At 41.9% G+C, this 16,297-nt stretch overlaps 1 pseudogene; it reads left to right on the plus strand.

Annotated features, from left to right (window-relative positions):
* Positions 1–16,297, plus strand: part of LOC101444420 (threonylcarbamoyl-AMP synthase-like) — a 257,591-nt pseudogene that overhangs the window by 233,123 nt on the left and 8,171 nt on the right.

Below are 16,297 nucleotides of genomic sequence, written 5' to 3' on the forward strand. Positions count from 1 at the left end.
ACGTAATCTTAAGTATTTTTTTTTTTAAAGTTTATTTTAAAAAAGTACCCTGTGGTAAAACGAAAGGGGGGGGGGGTGGGGTGGAGAACTTTTCATTTGTTTCTTCATTTGTCTATGGACCACTTCTTTTTTTCCTTTTTCTAGTATACTTTTTGGAAGGAAAATTTTTAAAACCTGGCATTTATTTAATAAGAAATTTACCCTTTTGTTTCCCTAGAAGAAAACAAACAATCTTGGACAGTTGACAAATATTCCCTTTTGGTGTCCCAGCAACTCTAGAAGCCAAAATGAGGTAAGCAAAATTTTCTAGGTAAACACGTGACCATTGTAATTTGCATATTATTTACATGATGAGGGATACAAACTGGGATTTTCTCCTCCTCTTTTGAGGGTAACCCAACCACAGACTCTTACATTCATCTTGTGTCTAATTTCCTGCTTTAGACATAATGCTATGCGAACTTCTCCCAGTCTACTATAATCTGACCACCTATCTCCAGTGATTCTTTAATAACCACATTAAATACTCAAGGCCTCATCCTGCACAACAGCAGGAAATCTATTATCTCCCAGAATATTCCAGTGGACTCCAGGGATTGCTTTCTTGCTACCTAGTAAGAACTTTGGAGGGCTACTGACTCTCTCTCCTGGCTTTGCTCCAAGAATAAATACAGTTAGTTCCTGCTTCATTCCTTAAGGCCTTGATGACCCAGGGCTCAACATCAATTGCAGTGGATAGTAAGTTTCCTGAAAATGAGGATAGCAAAGGGAATTACACAGCAGAAAAGGAAAACCTAGAGCCATCGAATATCACAGTTCGCCTTCAGCCATTCCGTTTCACAGTGTTCTTTCTTCTTGTTTCCTTGGCCTCTTTCTGGTTTCAGAGACCCATTGTTTCACACAGATCAAGGCCATCTTTGCTTTTCTCCAATCCCCATGTCCCAGATTCTGTAGAGGAAAATGAAAATCCATTAATTGAAGCAAGCTGGCAAAACAAACTCTTTTCTTCCTCAGAAATCCAGCCTACAACTCTGCTGAAGGACGACCCCCTTTCCACATAATTAAGATGAAGTTCACCTCCTTTTCTAGCAAATTTTCCCATATCAAATTAGCCTGGGCCTTATCAAGGAAGCATAAGGTCGTTTAATATTTTCCCAGACAAAATGAATTGACCACCACCTAGCAAAAGACGCTATCCATAAACAGATCTTTGTTCTCACAATATAGCAAAACCATTCTGAAATATTTACTTCTCTGCCTCTTTTGTCTTTATTTATATCCACACATACACATACAAAACAATTTCTGGGATTAGAGAATCTGTAAAGGAGAAAAGGGCCAATCAGGAAAACAATTATAATGATGAAGCATGAAGACAGGGAAGTAGGGAAAATGTATGCTTGGGACTCAAGCAGATAACAGACCTATGTTCAAATCCAAATCCAACCATTTACTGTGTGTCCTTGGACAAGGTACTAATTTATGGGAAATAGGAATAAACATACCTATAGCACAGGTGGTTGTGAAAATTGAGAAAATATATGCAAAGTACTTGGTCCCTAGTTGGGGCTCAATAAATATTCCTTCTCTTCCCACTTAGCTGTATAAGCTGCTATGGTTACCCCATATAAATTGGTACCTTAAATACTCTAGGATTAAACCATTTAGGAAAAAGTATGGTCCAATAGGCAGTTTAGAAGCTAAACACTGGGAATCTCTCCTGTCTTCTTGGTTCCTGATTGCCCATGCTATCTCCACCACATTGCCCATCTTTTCTTCTCACCTTTCTTTCTCCTCACTCTGTCATTTTGTCCTTGCCATATAATGGGAAACAGGCCATTGGTTGGAGCCACAATACAATTCATGCTTGTTCTCATTGAATAAGATTTAATATGCCCTCTTTTCTTAAGCTGAGTGAAGAATTTAGAGTTCACTTTCTGAGAAACAAAATAAGTGAACTGGCTTTCAGCTATGTCACTTGAGTTTTGAAGATGGGGATAGAGGGCTGATGTTGTCATTAAGAAAGAGGTACCGTACTGTTCCCTTAAACCACTTTGCTTCTTATTTTATTTAATTTTATTTACCTAACAGTTGGATTTCTGCAGACTTTGTAGAGCGAACAACCAAGCAGAGAAAACTACAATCACTCTGCAATTATCCACCCAGGTCAAAGCCTAGCAGTCGTCCTTGATGTCTTTCTTTCCATCCTACCCCATACTAGTCCAAGTTCTTTTACCTCTGTGCCCAACTATATTCCATATCCACCTACCTTCCCCCATCTCCAGGACCACCACCCTAGTCACCTGGACTACACACAAAGCCTCTTAAGGATTGCTCTGCCTCCGCTCTCCCACCCCTCCAAACAAGTCTCCAAAACAACAGAACAGGGTGGCTTGACTTACAAAATAAATAAATCATAAAAGATTATTTTTCATTTATCTGATATTCAGATGTAACTGGGAAATCCTAAAATAGTCTTTAAAACAAGGTCCCATAATACCTTTTAAAAAAAGTCCCATTGCTCTGTAAATAAAAGCCAAACTCCCATCATGGCCTGCCAAGGCACCCATGGATGGTTCTGTCTACCTATCTGACCATGGCCTTGTCATTTTCTCTTTCCTCACTCTTTTCCACACATCTTCCTGTTCTTGGACTCAGTCAAGTCCATGAGGCATGCTGTACCCTCAGCCTGGAAGTCCCTTTCCCCAGCTCTTCACCTGGCTGGCCCCTTCTTGTCATTATTTTCCTCCTTAGCAGGACCTTTTCTGACCACCCAGTCTGAAGCTGCTACCCTGTCAATCTCTACCATGTGATTTTCTTTCTTTCATAAGACATATCCCACTCTAAAATTCTCTTGTTTGTTCTCTGTCTCCTTCACTGAGTTCCTGGGATCAGGGAACTTTCCAATCTTTTTCCTTTTATATTTCCAGTATTTCAGAGAGTGTCTGATACACAGTAGAAGCTCAATAAATACTTGTTGAATGAATGATTCTAACTGTCAGGCTTTGTAACACTGTCAGTCCATCAGAACAGGGTATCAGCCCAGAGAAGATGAGGGAGGCCGCATTCTTGTTGAATTGTGTTTTCTACTTTTTTTGACTCAACTATCTGCACTGACAGGCTAAGATCAAAATTTCCATGATCCATTGTTGAATGAAAAAACCAAGTTAAAAAGCAGTATATGTAGTGTGACCCTTGTAATACGCATAACACAATAAATATTTGTTGAATGAATCATGTTTTTCTAAAACCATGTCTATATACAAAGGTCTGGAAAATGACTTGGAAAAATAGACACATGAATATAAAAATGTAGATATTCCTGGGAATGAGATTATGAATAATTCTTTAATTTTCTTTATATAAATATTTGGACCATGAGCATGTGATCATAATTGTGTATATAATTAGAAAAAGCAGTAAAGTCCTTTCCATTTTAGAAGAGAAAGGGATTTATTCACAAAAAAACTTGTTATTTGAAATAAAGTACATCAAAGGATATGAACTGATGGTTAACTGAAAAGGAACTACAGATGACTCTTAAACATAAGAAAAGATGTTCATTCTCAGAGAAGCACAAATTCAAACTACTCTGAGGTATTGTTTTGGCCCATTTGTTTGACAGAAACCCAAAAGTGCCATAATATACTCTGCTGGCAAGGCTGATGGTGAAATAAGTCACTTAAATATTGCTGGTGGAAGTATGAAGTGATAGGACCTATGCTGTGGATGGAATTGTGTTCCCTAAAATAATATGCTCAAGTACTAACCCTAGGTCCCATGAATGTGATCCTGCTTGGAAATGAAGATGTTAGTAGATACGATGAGAGTAAACTGGATTAGGGTAGATCCTGATCCAATATGACTGGTGCCCTTATAAAGAGAGGAAATTTGGACACAGTCAGTAGGAAACCGAGAGAAGATGACCATGTGACAAAGGCAGAGCTTGAAGAATGTCACAGAAGGCCATGGATTGCCGGCAAGTCACTGCCTGAACCCTGCAGACTTCAGAGGAAGCTTGGCCCTGGGGATATCTTGATTCAGAGTTGGCAGTTCTCCAGAACTGTGATTCAAGACACTTCTGTTGGTTTAAGCCACCAATGTGTGGTATTTTGCTGTGGCAGCCCTAGGAAACAAGGCAGCCTATATGAAGGGCAATTAGGTCATGCTTTTCAAAATTTCTATTGCATAAACCAGAGGATGGCAAACTACAGCCTGTGGGCTGTCACCTTGTCTTTGTACAGCTCATGAGACAAGAATGAGTTTTACTTGTTTAAATGGTTGAAACAAAAATCAAAAGAAGAATAAGATTTTGTATCATGAAAAGTATATGAGATTCAAACTTCAGGGTCCATAAACACAGTTTTACTAGACCACAGCCATGCTCACTCATGTACGTATTGTCTGTGGCTGCTTTTGCCTACAACTGAAGTGTTGAGGGTAGAGACAGACACTGTATGACCCATGAAGCCTACACTATTTCTACCTGACCCTTTACTGAAGATGTCTGCCTACCTACTCCTGGCAGAAACCCGTTGTCCAGTAGGTGCGCTTTGAGGAATTTATCTTATATACTAGGTATAGTGGGTTAAATTGTGTCTCCCCAAAGAGGTTCAAGTCCTAAGCCATGTGAAAATGACCTTATTTGGAAAAAGGGTCTTTGCAAATAAAATCAAGTTGAGATGAGATTAGAGTCAGCCCTAAATCCATTGAATGCTCTTCTTAGAAGAAAAGGAGAGCACTGCAGAAACACACGCAAGGAGGCCATGTGAAGATGAGGAAGAGGCTACAGTGCTGCAGCTACTCACCAAGGAGTGCCAGAGACTGCCAGGAGCCTCCAGAACCCAGGAGGGGCAAGCTAGGACCCTCCCCTACAGCCTCCCAAGAGAGCATGGCTCTGTTGACACCTTGAGTTCAGACTTCCAGCCTCCAGAAGTGTGGAAGAATAAATTTGTTTTAAGCCCCTCAGTTACGGTAATTTGTTATGGAAGCCTTAGGAAGGAATTACGCTTGGACATATGCAAAATGAAATTGTCAGCATTAATCATAAAACATAGTATTGGGAAAAACCAAAATGTCCATTGTAGGACACTTAATATATTATGGTACCTCCATGCCATGGCATGGTATGCAGTGTTTTTGTTGGTTTGTTTTAGGAGGTACCGGGGAAACCCAGGATGTCATACGTGGGAAGCAGCTTTCAACCACCGAGCTACATCCACTCCTCGACAAGAGTTGGCTTTTCCGTTTATTTGTTTGTTTTTAGGAGGTATGGGGGATTGAACCCAAGACCTCATATGTGAGAAGCAGATATTCAACCACTTGAGCTACATCCACTCCCCAAATATGCAGTTTTTAAAAAGGGCAAAGATGTGATTTAGGTACTGATATGGAAAGATATCCAAGACATACTGTTAAGTGGAAAAAAAAAAGCTTCCTATGTCATGGAACACTTTCATGTTGACTATCTCTTGGGGCACTGTTTACATTGTATTGTGTGGAATTGGTATCCCTTGGAGTTGTGCACTCTCAGCAGCTCTGATAATATAACAGAACTGTGTCCATGTGTGTCTGAAACCTTTATTCTTTGAATATTACTTGAGGAACTAATGTTTAGCTGTTGGAGTGGTAAGAACTGGGCCACTAGGGGCAGGGGTGGAAAGGAGACATTTACCTATAGGTATAGCCCTTTTAATACCTTTATGATAATTAAACATAGATGGTATGCCCAGTTCAAAAATTAAATAGCATTTTAAGAAATGAAAAATATATATATATATAATGCCTTGATGATGCCGTCATGTTTTGCAGGAGGTCATGAACCTCCCGGCCTCCCGGCAGACAGCTGGCAGTCAGTTGTCTGCATTCCTTTCTCCAGCCTGCTTTCTGATGCTCTGCTCTTATCCACACTATCTCCAAAAGTTCTTGTCGCAAACCCACACATGCCTTTTCACCCCTGTCTTTCCCATCACCTCCCACATGCTTTGTGCTCTGTGAAGCCCCGCCTTTTAGGGACGAGCTCATCTTAATTCTAACCAATTTCTTAGGCCTTCCCTCCCTTTCTTGGCCTTGTGAAAAATCTGACTCCCAGGTTCCCTGGAGGCCCCAGGTTCCCTGCTTCTCTTTCTTGGACAGACCTCACCTTTTTTGCCTTGGCAGTGAAGGGGGCTGGGCAAAATCTTCTCACTCTCAGGGCCCTTTCTAGGCTCTCAAAACCCACGTGTCTTTCTTCCTTTTTCATCTCTCGGACTCCACGCCATCGGTGCACATGCCATCTTTTGCTCCTGTTTGTTCTCTCTCCATGCCAGTCATCCCATCACCCTTGATCATACCACATCCCTCTCCTTCTCCTGCTCCACGATGCCCCACAAATCAGAGAAGCCCCACCCTCATGTCCCAGGCCTCCTCATTCTAAACCTGCTTGGGGGTTCCCCCACTTCTGAAATCCATACTTTAGGCTTCTCCTTGCTGATCATTTCTCTCAGTTGTCTCCTTATCTTATTCCTCAATCCAACTCCCCGCCCACACACTGATCACCACAGTAAACTCACCCTGCACCTCAGTCCCCTCTGCCTGACCTCCCACTGGGCCTGCCACAATGGGCAGTGGTGGTAGGAGCTACAGATGAGGCCTATTCCAGGGTCCTGCTGTCTGATTTCAATCTGTAATGTGCTCTGATTATCAATCTTTTCTTCTTCTTCTATCCCCAAATGGTTATTTCACCCCTCTTTTCTCCTTTAATTCTAGTGAACTAGTTCCCAAACGTTTTCCCTTAGAATCACTTGGGGAGCTTTTAAAAATCCTGTTGCATCCCATACTACTAAAGAATATCTAGGTGTGGGAACCAGGTATCAGTATTTTTCAAAGACCTGGAGATGATTCAAATGTTCTGCAAAGTTTGGAATCACTTCTGCTGTGTCTGTCATGCTCAGTCTTCAGGAGACCCTCCGTTTGAGCACTGAGCCATCTGCACTGATGTAGCTTAACTCTCAGGACTGAGAACCAAGAACATTTCTACTAACATGATACTAGAAAGAACAGGCTGCAAACCAATAAATAATTTCACTGGTTCCTTTTGTCTTGGAAAATAGTATGCTCATCTGGGCAAATAGCTCTTTTCTGAGGACGATAGACTGCTTTCTTGGATAGACAGTTCAAACAACTACTTACTCATGCAAGACTCAAATCACCTTGCTGGTCTGCCGATCCTAAATTATCATGTCACAGATTTTGCCAAAAAAACCAAGAATAGCCACCCTCCCCTTCAAAGACCTGCTTTATGGCCCTTGAGCCCAGACCACCATGCCCATATTCTTGAACATGTGAACTACCACCACAGCTTTCCTAGCTTTCTTCTGCTGACTCATAACCACTGCATAGCTGAACCCTTGCTCCCTATCTTACTAATGATCTCCTTATTGCCACATTAAATGGTATTTCATCTGATTTCATGTTTGTTGACCTCTTTGGGATATGACACGCTACCTCCCCTCTTTTTTTTCTAGCTTCCATGACATGTCATTTTCCCAGTGCGACTCCCTTTCACTATTGTTTCCTAACTTTCTCCCTTTTGCTAGTTCCTCTTCCTCCCTCCCACTCTCCAACTGTAAGAGTCCTCTGTCTTAGTTTGTCAGGCTGCTTTGATAAATACTACAAACTGGTTTGGCTTACATAATCATTGGCTCTTGGGATTGAGGGTAGAAGTCCAAAATCGAGGTGTTGAGAAGGTGATGCTTTCTCCCAAAAGTCTGTAATAGTCCAGCACTGGCTGCCAGCAGTACTTGGGGTCCCTTGGCTGTCCCATCATGTGGCCATGTCCTTTCCTTTCTCTTCCTTGTTCTTTTGTCTTCTGCCTCCTCCCTGTAGCTGCTCTGACTCTGGCTTCCAGTTTTTTTCTTTTTATAAGGCCTCCAGGAATCTGGATTAGGATCTAACCTCTTTAAATTGGGCCGCATGTTAACTTAAAATAACATCTTCAAGAGATCCTGTTTACAATGGCTTTACATCCACAGAAATGTAGATTAAGAACACATCTAAATTAAAAAAAAAAAAAAAGAACACGTCTAAATTGGAGTACATCGTCAATTTACTACATCCTTCAATGTTCCAGTCTACTTACTCAACCTCCCTTGGAGGCCTTCACTCTCATGACATCAGCTCTCACCTCTCTGAACAACTTCTGCTTCAGTAATTCAAGCACAGAAGTGAGTAGGTGCTTCACAGACAAACACCCCTGAACTAATTAATCAAGTAGCTGATGAGAGTGGCCATGTCTTTTCCAGGTAGTGTCTCATAGGACCAGTCTGGGATTGCTGGCGGCCTTGGCAGCTGGATGTGAGCCTAACAGTGGCCCAGCACCTGCAGAGGAGGCTGCCCCAGGCTCACTGCTCTGCTGGGTCTGGAGGCCTGTGATTACACTCCAAGGGCCAGCCAATCCTGGCAGCACTGTCTTCAGGGCAACAACCTAAGGTCCCTGGCCAGCCTTCAACATACATGGAAGTGGGTTTACAAAAGGAAAATGGGAAACTGCTTTTCAGATTCAGACTGTGGAATGGCAACCCTTCCCTCTCAACTTCATTAATGCTAGAGTGGGAAGGCTGAGTGATCTTTTGGCAGTGGCAGAGGCAATGTGACTATCTTGCCCTGTTGTACTCATAGCATAAGAACTGAATTGGAGATGGAAGAGTAATTCCTCAGAGTCATGAGTGATCCCTGATATAACTCCAGAGTCATTCAGAACTGCCTTTGGGAGAGTTACCTTTATGTTTCATCCACTCCTCCATTAACTTATTGTCTAACAAATATGTTTAAAGCAACTTTTTAGGAAGCATTGTATTAAGTGCTTGTGATAAAGCCTAAATAAAACAAGTCTTCAGCCCCGAAAGAGCCTATAGTCTGGTGCTGACACGACCACATGTTACACTAACACTAACATAAAGTTAGATAGGCCTTTTAGAAGAGATAGCTAGGAAGTGTTATCATATTTGTAATAGTGTTTCTCAAAGTCATATCAGATTGATGAACCTCATTTAATATTGACCATCTAATAAGGGGGACAGAGAAAATAGTATTGACTGCATTTTACAGAAGAGGATATCAAAGCATAAAGAGGTCATGTAGTCCATGTAGAATCTTGTGTCTAATAAGTGGCTGAGAACTGGGACTGGAGCCCAGGTGATGAGCTTGAATTCCATGCTTTCCCCAACACCTCATTCTGCCTTCCTACCTCATTTTCTTCATCTGTAAAAGGAAGGTACAAGGCCGGATGTCTTCCTTCCAACTATGAGATTATCTAACTCTATGACAAATCAGACTCCCACTCCAGGGGAGGGACAAATGGGCCAAAAATTAACACTATTGTGTCATCTGCCTACCTCATAGGTTGTTGTGAAGATTTCATTGTATCATGCACTAGTCCATTGAAAGCACTTTGTGATCCAATGAAACTCAATGTGTGATGATCTTCGCACTTTATATGCACCATTTTATAGCAGATATTCCTCCATGTTCTTATTAATTTTTTAACTATCTGCCTATCTGCCAGGAGACTGTGGGGGAAGAGAGCATGCTACATCACTAAGAATGCTGTTCTTAATGTGGATTTTCGAGGAAACAGTAAAACTGAGGTAGGTTAATCTTAGAGAAGGAAGTAGCCAGATCCCATGCCCCACATTCTGTTCACCTCGACCCACATTTTTGTGTTACTCAAAGTATCTAATTTAGTATGTGTGGTGAAAGTTCATGGTGGACTTTCAATGAATATTTATAAAATGGAGGGAGGGCTGGAAGAAGGAGGAGGATGAGGAGGCAGGAGGAGAAGAAAGAAAAAAGACAGGGAAGGAGAAATCCATAAAATGCTTTTATCTTCAGAGGTGCAAGAGCTGGGACTTACATTTGTTTTGGCATCCTTACATTTTTTCCATATCCCAAATGAGCGCACCAGTAGCCCCAGTCTGCCACGGGAGAGGACGCAGGGGAGATGGCATGACAACATCCTGTTCCAGGAAATTATGCTAGTCGCAGCGGCAGCAGCCACAACAACTCCCCCTGCATTCCTCTGCGTAGGCTGGAGCTTTGCTTTTTGTTGTTTTAGGCTCTCTGGCTCAGGAAGCATTCTTGGGTAGGAACACTCTGCCCTCCCCCCCTTCATCCCCTAGAGCTATCTTGTGGTCAGTGAAGAAAATGAAGTTTTTGCCTCTTAAGAAATGTGGGACAGGAGACAGCATCGAGCGCTGGAAGTGTGACAGTGGAGGTGCGTCAGCTGGCTCAGGGGCAGGTGGCAGCGGCCAGGGCCGGGAGCACTTACTGTCAGAGTGGCCCCCTGCTCTCCTGGGTCGCTGGTGGAATGAAGGCGCAAGCAGCCAAGACACACAAGGGGAGCCCCAGAAAGACATCTTTGGCAATTTGCAAATGAGGTTCCTTCTTTAAATAACTACACAGTAAGTCAATATCTCTGGGGAAATTTTGCTGATTGGCTGGCTGACTTATTTATTTGAAAAAAAGGGAAATCTCTTAAAGACACCTCTCTTCATCAGACATGCACTTGCTCAGGCTTGTATTCTTTTAATACTGAAATTCTACCTTCAGGAGTTAGAAAGGAGCTGGCTTCGAGTTTGGGAACGAGAGCAGGCACCAAGGCAATGAGACAGTGGGCTCCTTTTGTGGCTGTGCGTGGACAGAAGAGTGCCATCCGGCACGGAAGAGAGGCTTGAGCGACTGGTTCTGCCAAGCTGGTTCCAGCTGGCAGTCCTGGGGCAATCGCCAATGGTAGGCATGCAGAAAGCTACTACGTGAAAACTCTGCAAATCCATTGCCTCTCATCTGAAATACCGGATCTGTACTGAAACTCCCCACATGGACCTAGGCAATGGTGTACTGGTAAGCCAACTCTTTGAAAAGGGAAAAAATAAGCCTTGATTTACTGTGTTAGCTAATTTTCATGGTGTACTCTGACCACTGCCAATTTCCAGCTATCGATGGTTGACCTGCCTACAAAATTCCTGAATATTTAGCAATCAGCTCTGGAGGTGCTGGTACCAGTGACTCCAACACACCACTGACGAAGAATCAAATCTCTATTCACCGCATCCAGGCCTGCTTTGCCTCACTCCACCCTCCAGCCCCAACACAGGGTACCACAAGTAAAGGTTGCCTTCAGCTTTGCAACTTACTAAATGTCTGTTACTTGGCAAGTCTTTTCATCTCCCCAAATCACCGTTCTCTTTTTTGGGAAATGAGAGTTCTGATGATAGAGTAGGCACCATTTGGGGTCTCTGCCAAGCCTACACCACTCTTCTCTGAGAACCACACTCTTTTCTGAGAACTGTACCTTTCTCCCTCATGGTGCCATATTTGACTAAGGAGCTCTGCACCTGTGGCCCAAGCTGATTAAATTGGGGGAAGACCCTGCCCTAGGGGCAGTCATTTCATTGGCTGGCCAGTGGCCAATCAGCTCTCTCCCTTGATTATTTGAGGAGAGCAACTCAGAGCCCGGATTTAGGGAGCCAAGTGTAAAAGAGAGGGAAGTCCTCGCCTCCTGGTCCTCCTGTGCCCCTCAACCTGCCTGCTCTTAGGCCTGATTGTTCAACTTTACCTAGGAGTCTGGGAGATATCCCAGCTGCTTCCAATAAAACCTCTTCTGCACTCAGGCCGGCTTAAGTGGGTTTTATAAACTGCAACCATTAGGTTTTAAGGCAGAAAGAACCCTCAAGGGCTCGTTGAGTGCTGATAGTGCACCAGAAGTTCTCAAAGAGGGTCTCTGGACCAGCAGCATCACCTTCACCCGGAGACATGTTAGAAATGCCAAATTCTCACGCATCCTCCTAGAATTATTACACCACAAGCTCTGTGGGTGGGGTGCAGCATTTTGTGTTTTAACAAGCTGTGTTAGGTTGAATTATGTACCCCAGGAAACACATGTTCTTAATCTTAATCTGTGTCATTCTGGGTGAGAATCCATTATAGATAGAGCTTTTGAAGAGGTTATTTTTGTTAAGCCATGACCAGCTGAATCTGAGTGGGTCTTCATCCATGTTACTGGTGGCCTTATAAGGAGAATGTGGAAGTCACGAAAGCTCTATGGGATGGAGACAGACAAGCTAAGGAACCCGAGGGTTTGCCAGCAGCCAGCCCCAGAACGCTATAGAGTTTTGGGAGAAAGCAAGCCTAGCCAATATCTTGATTTTGGAATTCTAGCTTCAAAACAGTGAGCCAATAAATGCTTTATGTTGAAGCAAACCTGTTGTGTGGTGCTTGCCATAGCAGCCTGACAAACTAAGATACGAGCCTTCTGTGGGATTCCACGGTGAGCTCAAGTTTGAGAACTGCTGCATTGCTATACTAAGGGGGATATGTTTTTCACAAGAAGGGCATTTTCAGACTGATGGATGCAGTTTTCTTTTCTCATTAATTTATTAGATGAAGGCCAAAAGATCATGTTTATTGGCAAAACAGTAATTTTCACAAACAATATGTATTACTTTTATAACTTTAAAGAAGTTCTAATACATTTCCATTTTTTCTTTTCCACTAATTTTAATCTCAATAGGCCAGGACTGACATTTTAGACTAGACTGAAAGACAATAAGGAGATGAAAAGTGTAATGCTGCCAACAAATGAACAGAAGTGGAAAATGTACACCAGATAATTTCAAAATTATGAAGGCCAGAAGGAAATACAAAAGAGATAACCCAGATGCCGTGCGGCTTTGCCTTGGAGAGGATTTCACAAATGTGCCATTAAACACTGAAATGACTAAAAACTTTTGGCATTGGGAAACAGTTTGAGAGTGCACCAGTGATGGATTTACATAAGTACAGTAAAAAGTAAAACAGGAAATTTTGACTTTATCCTGACGTACCAAAGCACAGTTTCACTCTTAGGTTTGGAAAGATGTAGTTACACAGGAATTTTCACTATAAAATTATCTCGGAGAGGCAGTTCAAAACCTGGGAATGGATGGGGCTCATTTTTAAGTTGGTTGTCTGAAACTAACATATGATTCTTCCCATGGAAAATCTCGTAGGAGAGGGCTGCAGGCAGACAAATTAGCAGTCAACGGCAGTCCTGCCAGTAGTGCAGGGCGAGAGGCTGAGCCCAGGACACGAGCTGCACTTTGGCAATTCCCCGCCCCGAGAGGGCAACCCTTGGGCTGGTGTGGGAGAGAGAAGGGTGTAGAGGAAGGGGACTGGGGACCCTCGTGGTGGAAGGCATGGCGCTGAAAGAGGGCTCCTTTTATGCAAGCGTCTACAGTAGGGGAACTGAGGGTGAGATGAGTTTCTACAGTTGAGTGGCCAAATATATGTGTTATTAGTAAGTTGGATAATCAAAAGTTGGGAACTGCTCCCTTTTGCCCTCAGATGCTGTGGCCCTACTTTGCTGTTGTATGGACCTCCCAAGCAATTTTAATAGAATAATGGGGTGGTTCTCTTTGCTGGTTCTGTAATCAGAGGGATTCTGGTTCGAATCACAATCTTAACAGTTTACCTGCTGTGTGACCTTGGGCTAGTTACTGAAACATGCTCTGTCTTGTTTTCTCATGTGTAAAATGGGGATGATGATGACGATGATAGTACTTCCTACAAGGTTGTTGTGAGAATTCAGTGAGATAATTCATGTAAAGCACTTAGCACTCTAAGCATTTAATGTATTTTAGATACTGTACTTGCAACTAGTCCCTGAGGTAACTTAGTTAAATGATTTTCAATCTTTTTTTTTTTTTTTAAGATGGGTCAGAATTTACTTCGAGAGGTAGATTAGCCAACACATGTAAGAAATATAAAGAGGACTTTGATAGTTGTGGAAAATTGCATTTGTGTTCTTATGTGTACTAGTGGCCCATATCTCTAAATCTCCATAAAATATTCTATTATACCAATGGAAGATCTTATTAAGAGCATGTTTCCTAGAAATTTAAGAATTCTGGAGAAGATAAGCAGAAGGAAAGTTTCTGTAATTCACTACATAGAAAGGTATGATTATCATTGTAGTGCTAATTTCTTCAATATTATTGCTGTTCCAAGGGAGATAAGATTTTAAAACAAAAATAAATCCTGCTTAATGATGCAGGGAAACCACCTGAATATGTTTAGTTGTGCTTCTAGCTCTTCTGACAGCCCCAAGTGCTGAAAATATTCACGAGCATGGTTTCCGCCTTCCTTGTGCTGGGTAAATGCAGATAGCACGCTGCTTTGAAAAACCTGCAGGGCTACAGCAGTTTCACCCTGACACTGAGCTTCCCAGGGCCCTTTGTGAGGTGTGGGCAAAGCAGTGTCAGTGAGCATGGTACTCAGCAGTGTGCTAGCTGCGTCCAGTGCCAGCTGGAGAACCGCACTGCCAAATGGCCCCCTAGAACCTGTTGATGGCAGGATCGAGAACACATCCCTGTGTAAGTGCTGCAGGCTTCCAGCGCAGAGGTTTATGTAGATTTATGTAGATTCCATTGGTAGTACCCATGTTTACTGCAGATTAGGGTAGAACATTGGGTACAACAGCAGCAAATGTGAGAAGTACATTTGAGTGCATAGTGCTACTTGGTGGTCTTAAATCACTTGCATTCTACTTATCTAATTGGATTGAATTTTTCTCTTCTGTAAAATGGGGTTGACTACACCTGACTTTGCAGACTCAGAAGGATGTATAATGACAAAAAGAGATAATAGACATGCACTCAGGTTTTTTTTCTTAGCCTCCCTGCCCCATTGCTTTGTCCTCGCTGTCTGTTCTCTGTGTCCATTCATTATGTGCTCTCTGTGTCTGCTCGTCATCTCTTTAGGAGGCACTGGAAAGTGAACACGGGACCTCCCACATGGGAGAAAGGTGCTCAATTGCTTGAGCCATCTCTGTTCCCCACTTTGTTGTGTCTCTTATTGTCTTTCCTCTTTGTGTCTCCTTGTTGCGTCATCTAGTTGAATCAGCTTGCTGTTTCTACCGATCGCACTAGATTGCTGTCTTGTTCGTCTTCTCCAAGAGGCACTGGGAACCAAACCCAGGACCTCCCATGTGGTAGGCAGGAGCTCAAACACTTGAGCCACATCTGCTTCCCTGTGCTCACTTTTAAATGGGTGCACAATGGGGCATTTTATTGTAATTTTTAACAAGCAGCAATGCAGTGCTAAGGAAAAAGCCTAGGCTTTGTAGTCAGACAGAAATGAATTCTTATTAATTGCTTAGCACAATGCTTGGTACTATAGCCACTTAATAAGTGTTAACCATTATTAGTAGTAATTGGAATTTACTTTTTAAAAAGTTTCCTTATTCAAGTTCTTACTAAACTGGATACATATCCCTTGTCCTATCTGTGAGCTGCTCTAGCCTCACTGCCTTCAGGACTTGATAATTCCTAATGCTGTATAACAGTTCAGATGACATGTTCTTCCATCTGACCCCAATATTAATATATTATCATCAAGTGCAGGGCTTCCAACCTAGTATCTCCTGACATATTTTTGTGAGTTCATGAAATCTATAAGAATTAAGCATTTTGATATTTTATATTTGTGGTCATCTTAAATTAATATAAGCGCATTCTGGAACCTTTGAACACCTCCTTTTATTGAAGTACTTATACAGTTTCAGAAAGACATTTGCATTGAGTGTATGGTCATGTTGGAACATGTGAAGTGAAATGACATTATAACATGAGCCCTGAAGGCTTTTTGGTGGTCCAGATAGGGAAAGGTGGTGGGAGAATTGAATGCCCACAGCATAGGCTTGCAAAACTAAAAAGACCCCAGATCTGTCTGTCAGTATATACTTACAAACTCAGTTGCTCTGTTGTCAAATTCTGTCTCTGAAGACACAAATAAGCAAAAGTCAGCAGCAAATACACTAAACTCAAAGTTTTTTTGGTTAAATAGTATTTTATATTTTAATATTCTATTTTCGAGTGTGCTATTGGCCCTTCTCAGTAATGGAAATCTTAATTTTTGAAAAAAGAGAAACAATGATGATTCTAATAATAAAGGGTCAAATGATGACCCACTGTATTCATAGCCAAAAGACTCAAGCCAAGAAGTGTAATGAAATACATCAGTGCATTTTCTACTCTTAAACCAAACATTGGCTATTTAGCGGCAGCAAATTAAATAATTTGTTCCTCTAAATTAATATTGATAATTTAAATTTTATTGGTTTTGTAGCTTAGTGTGTACTTACTTTGATTTTGTGCTAAACTTGGTTTAGTTTTCAATTTGCATAAGAGCTTTAAACGTAAGTCATTTACACGTCGTTCATCGTAAGAAAACATTATTATTAAAATAATTTAAGTCAACACTGATAGTTTATAATATTTTTCCT

This window comes from Dasypus novemcinctus, chromosome 5 (genome assembly GCF_030445035.2).
Source record: "Dasypus novemcinctus isolate mDasNov1 chromosome 5, mDasNov1.1.hap2, whole genome shotgun sequence".
NCBI lineage: Eukaryota > Metazoa > Chordata > Mammalia > Cingulata > Dasypodidae > Dasypus > Dasypus novemcinctus.